Source organism: Felis catus, chromosome A3, assembly GCF_018350175.1.
Source record: "Felis catus isolate Fca126 chromosome A3, F.catus_Fca126_mat1.0, whole genome shotgun sequence".
Classification (NCBI taxonomy): Eukaryota; Metazoa; Chordata; class Mammalia; order Carnivora; family Felidae; genus Felis; species Felis catus.
Window position 1 is genome coordinate 112,953,501 of NC_058370.1, and position 6,000 is coordinate 112,959,500.

A 6,000-nucleotide genomic window follows, 5' to 3' on the forward strand; every position below is an offset into this window, starting at 1 on the left:
CAGATTTCGGAAACATATGTATAGAAAGTGAAATGTCTGTTTTGTGTATAAATTTTACAAGCTAGATGAACACTCATCAAGAGAGTATTTAATTTTGGATTAGATCCTGCTGTTGATTCACTGTCTTGATATATCAATGTTCAGTGAATAGCCTTTGACGTATCCTACCGTAATGTATACTGTGGGGCTCAGACTATGCAGCATAGCCATTTATGAGGAGCAACATAATATGTTATGCTATCATTCCTATTCTTTGAGGATTTACTAGCTTGATCTGGAAATGTTATACGACATAACAGCCAAGGCTTGGGGATTGCGTGCCCAGCTGTCTCCATGGACACATGACCAGTACAGCTACAATGGGATTCATGTTCCGAAAGGCCCCATGCTCAGAGTCCAAGGTCTCTGTCTTAAAATTCTTAATCATTTTATCTTATAATTTGTATTTTGTAAGTGAAGTCCAATAGGACAATGGAGTACGTTCCAGGGGCTGGAGCCTTGGCTCACGTGCAGTCCTGCATCCCGCTGTCACCCTGTGATGAGCTCTCAGCTGCCCAGGTCATGACACACTGGTGCCCCAGGTCCCACTCAATCTCCCCTCCCTGCCACAACACAAGTACTGCTGCCACCCTCCACCTTCTAGGCGTGTCAGGGTGGTACATGCGAGCGCTCACAGAAACCTGTCTCAGCAAGGAGCATGGTGGTGGCCCTCACTTAGCAGAAGACCTGATGAGGACAAGCCTCCTACCCACCCCTGATCCAGGCACCACATACCAGTGTGATGGCTGCAATCCCTTGGGGATCATCTGGTCACCGTTGGGTAGCACAGCTGTTTCCAGGGAAAGAGGGATGGACTTCTCACAGAGTTCTGATGCTGGCAGGAGGGAAAGCCTGGCAGCCTGGGGCCCAAGCACAAAGCACAGGGTGGGGTCCTTGGCACCTGTAAGGGTCTATCTATACTAACCCCAACAAGAATCCCCATGCTCAAAGGAGTGTGACATTGAGTAGCAAGAAAAGGATACTATGACAGGTCAAGGGAGAACTGCAAAAGAAAGAAGAAACTTTTATATTTTAGTACTTTCAATGGCACTTGTTCCTTGTTTTTAATCAAGGGAATTTTCATCTTGCTTTGGGTCCTGCAGATTATGTAACCATAATGAATGCCTGGGTCTCCCCCAAATTTCTGTGTTGAAGCCTTAACCCCCAATGTGATGATATTTGGAGGCAGAGGAAGTGAATACATTTAAAGTAGGCCCCACCTTCAAGATGGGATTAGTGCCCTTATAAGAAAAGAAAGGTCATGTGAGCATACAGTGAGAAGGCATTTGTGTAAATGAGGAAGTAGGCTCTCACTGGGAATCAAATCTACAACCACCCTGATCTTGGACTTCCCAGCCACCAGGACTGTGAAGAACAAGTGACTATTGCTCAAGCCACCTAATCTATGATATCTTGTTACAGCAGTCTGAGCTAAGATACCAATATACAGGTATATATGTATATATCCTTTAACCAAAATGTTTTCAACACTTTTCCAACATTCTATATCTTTTTGTTGTTGAATTATTTGTCTAACTAGGTGTTCAGAGGCTGTTAAAGACCTAAAGTATATGAAAAGTATGATCCATTACTGGCAACCAAGTGTATGTGGTGTGTAACTCAACTCCCCAAGATACAACTCTAGACTCAGAAACCACCTTTGCAGTTTCTGACAAAATATTTCCTGGGGCAGAACCAGATGCACATAAAGAAGCCACCACTCAAACACATATAGGTGGATTAACACCTTAAAATGTTTGCAATTATGAGTCCTCATCTGTATGTAATAGAAGTGTTAGCACTGAGGGGAGATACACTAACTGGTGAGTTTATTAGCCAGCATTTTCTTGTAAATAATTGAGAAATATTTTATAACAAGTATGGATGGGGGTCTAGAATACGAGGTCATGTTTCTAGAGTATAATGGAAAGGAGATAATAGAAAAAGTCTGAACAACTTCTGAATGAAAGACATCTGGGAGGGGCAGAAAGAAGATGAAAGGGTATCTCAGGATATGAGGAAATTAATATTGACAAAATGCTGACTGCAACTAAAGCACTGATAATGAAGAGGAAAAGAGGGAGCCACTGAAGGACTTAAGGGATTAGAATGACATAATCTCAGTGACAATCAAGATGGCTAGCCCTGCATTTGGTACTGAGTGAAGGGAAAAGAGATTAATGAAGTGAAAAGGATGCATAGAATGACTAAGCTAATGTTGTAAGACTGAGTTCTGAAAGGCACAAAGGAAAATCACTCTCGTTGGTCTACAGCCACATTATATACATCATCCAAGGCCAGGAATGACCAGGTCCTGGAGAACCAACGTGGCAGTATAAACTAAGAGGTGGGTAAATGCTATCTAATCAGGATCTAAGGACTCAGTGGGCAGAGTGACATAAATATAAGGCTAACACTAACTCTGAGGTGTGCTGCTGAAGAGTGGAACAGCTGAGACACTGAGAAGACAGGCTTCTAAGAGAAATGAAGGAGAAATTTGAAGGAGCAGAAATCATTCTGCCCAGCGCATGAGCCATTAACTGAGCAGAAGGAAAGAGTTCAGAACCCAAGCAGCAGACCTGCTGATTTTCTACATGTAGATGAACCATAGTTCACAGAAGGCCGCTGCATTAAAACAGCAGGCTTGAGTTTGCCCTAATGCATCCATGCCTGGGTTCCTCCAGCAACAAATCCTTCTGGATGAAGGGCACAACCCCAGACCCAGAAGTTCTAACTTTTCCACTGGCAAACTGTGCAGAATGAGGAGTATTCAGCACCATCAGCCTTTCTTTGAACACAGAAATAATCCCTCACATTTAACAAATAGCTAAAATACAAGAGCCTTTACGAGATCAAGAAAAAGTGTTGTAGTGTTTTCTACTAAAAAGATAAATCTCCAATCTTTCCTTCCTAAATTCTCCCTGAGTTCTTAAAGTTCCCTTTAAAAAAATTTTAATCAAAACTGGCATTTTCAGCAAGACGTAAGAGAACCAGGACACCCTGGACATTTTAGTCACAGAAATTTCTGTCAGCACTCATAGTTAAATGCGAATGAGATGTCAGTGATGTGCGATGAAACACACATTTAAGGTACCTGGCATAGCTAATAGGTCTATAGGAGTGTGTCTGCAGACACAATATTTGCTGATGAGTCTACCAAATTCAAGGTACCAAATACCTTGGCTTTGTTCCATTTCCTTCTATATCTTTAGGACCGTGTAGTACACTTACCACATCAACTTTTGATTCTATTCCTGGTTTAAAAAAAAAAAATTCTTAATGTTTCTTAATTTCCTGAAGTTATATGGATCTGTGAGTTGAAAAGTTAATATCAGTCTATGAATTGCTTTAAGGGACGTGAATACTAAGAAACAAGGTACCTGCCTATTTAGTTCAATTCTCAATCCCATTTGCTATAGAAAGTTGAGTTATACTGGTCTGTATTTTAAAACCTTTATTTTCTGATAAATTTGGAAATTCTAAAAATTCTCTTACTTGAAATAGTCACCTTTTAAACTCATATACCTAAATGGAAGAGTAATCATAGATCTATTCAAGGTCATCCACCTTGTAAGTCATTCAATGCCCTTAAATGGCAGAGTCCAAGAGATGCTACATCTTTTTTTAAGGCAGAGAAGCAATGTTCAGTTTTGCCAGAGTGTCCTTCTCAAAGCAAAGGGCTTCTAAACATTTCTGCATTATGGATCCCTCTAATGGTCTGGTATAAAGTTCATGAAGTCTTGTCCGAAGAATATCTCTAAATGCATAATTAAAAATACATAGGATTATAAAGGAAACCACTTATACTGAAATATGGTAACATATTTCTAAACTATTATAGAATAACACACTTATTTCTTTATTATCATCTTGAAAACAAGATTCAGCAAAGAGTGTAATAATCACCATAACTTTAAAGTCGTGATGAATAAGAAAGATCTTTTAAGAAATTAAAACAATTAGAATGTGATGTGAAAATATCTGTAATTTCTGTTGACGTCAAAAGGACTAGTACTGATAATATTTCCATGGTTTATTGTCTACATTTGTAATTAAAGAAAATGCTGCATTTCTATTAGATGTAATCTTTCTACTCAAATTTCCCAGACCCCCAGTTTCTATTTATAAACACTTAAGAGACCCATGGATCAGGTTAAGAATCCATCAGAGGGATTTAAAAGCTTGAAGGAAAAATGTAATATTAGCTTACTTACTCTATTATATGTCACTTAGCATACATTTCCCAGTATTTAAATAATTGTACTAACTTTAATGTTGATATACGTAATTGCTGCTTTTAATACAAATATAGAATTTTCCTTTATGTTCAAGCATTTGAATTCTCCATATGTGTAATTCATTACTTCAGTGATTCAGAGATTCTGTTAAAATGATACTATAAAGTGAATTCTATATGAAGCATGTTCATTTTGGATTACTTTCAAGGATACTTAGGTATCAAAATGGCTTATTTCCAAATAGCCCAACTCCAAAGTAGGTCCAGAGTGTGAACTCCATGGAAAATATTACAAAGAGGGTTCCATGTAGCTGTTCCACTAAATCAAATCTGCTTCTAATTGCATAGTGTGTCATGTGTAGACTTTCCCAGATTAGTGGTTGATTTCCTGGCAAAACTTTGTAAACACCAAATACTCAATAAATTGCCATCTCCAAAGCAGTTAATTTTAAATGCATACCAAATGCAATTCCCATCTCAAATGCACCCAAACATTTTTCTGAAAGGAGCTCAGTTTTCAGATACAACATGCTGTGGTTCACAATTCTCCATACATACAAACAACTGAAACACTGCTAATTGATTACCTTGCTCATTTATTTTGCAAGAAGCTTACCATAAATCTTAATAGTGAAAATTTACTTCCTCACTCAAGACGAAGTCACATTATTAATCAAGCTGGCATAGTTTGAGTTGAAAACAAAATATTTCAGTGAGAAGTTTTTTAATGGAGAACATTTTTCAGTATTGTTCCAAGTATGATTACTTACGTAATAGTACCATCTAGTGGATTCTCATCTGTAACACAGGAAACCAACAAATTCTATAATCTCATTCAGGGAAAGTATGTTTCTTCTTTAAAATTGTATGTATATTTAGTAGACTTCTTTTTTAATGTTTATTTATTTTTGTGGGGCTGCAGAGAAAGAATCTCAAGCAGGCTCCAAGCTGTCAGCACAGAGCCCCATGCAGGGCTCAAACCCATGAATCGTGAGATCATGATGTGAGCCGAAACCAAGAGTCAGATGGTTAACAGACTGAGCCACCCAGCTGACCCATATTTAGTAGACTTCTTACATCCTCACCTAAAGTATCTGAGCAGACATCTCCCGAAACGAGAACTACAGGGTGCCTTGCTCACCATACCATGAAGTTCTATTTCATAAGAACTAGGAGAGCTGGTCTGAGCAACATAAAACAAATACATCATTTATCAAGTCTTTAAGTTCCTACTGTCCAAAGTAAAGCATGGGATATTCCAAAAGAGCAGTATTCTAACAGTGATGATTTGGGGACATTAAAATAAATGATCACATAAGGCTAAAGATCTATTCATGGAATAATCAGTTATTCAACTACCAACATGGCATTATCCTAAGCAAGCAAATATAAATAAGATAAATTCCTTGATGTCAAGAAGTTCAAAAATCATTGAGAAGCCAAATAAAGAGTATAAACAAGTGACACCAAAGAGGTATATAAAAAAAGATAGACTGACAGTAGAAGATGAGAGCAGAGATTAGCTTTCTAGTGGAGGATCAGGTAATAAGGACTTAATGGAGAAGTAACAGAAAATTTGGCCAAAAATGGATTTAACAATAATTCTTCACATAACAGGAAGTCCCAAGGCACTGTGGCTCCAAGGTAGGTTAATTCAGTAATTAAATGATATCAACCAAAGTGAAACATAAAAGAGGATGCCAGTGGGAGCTGTCCACTCTAGC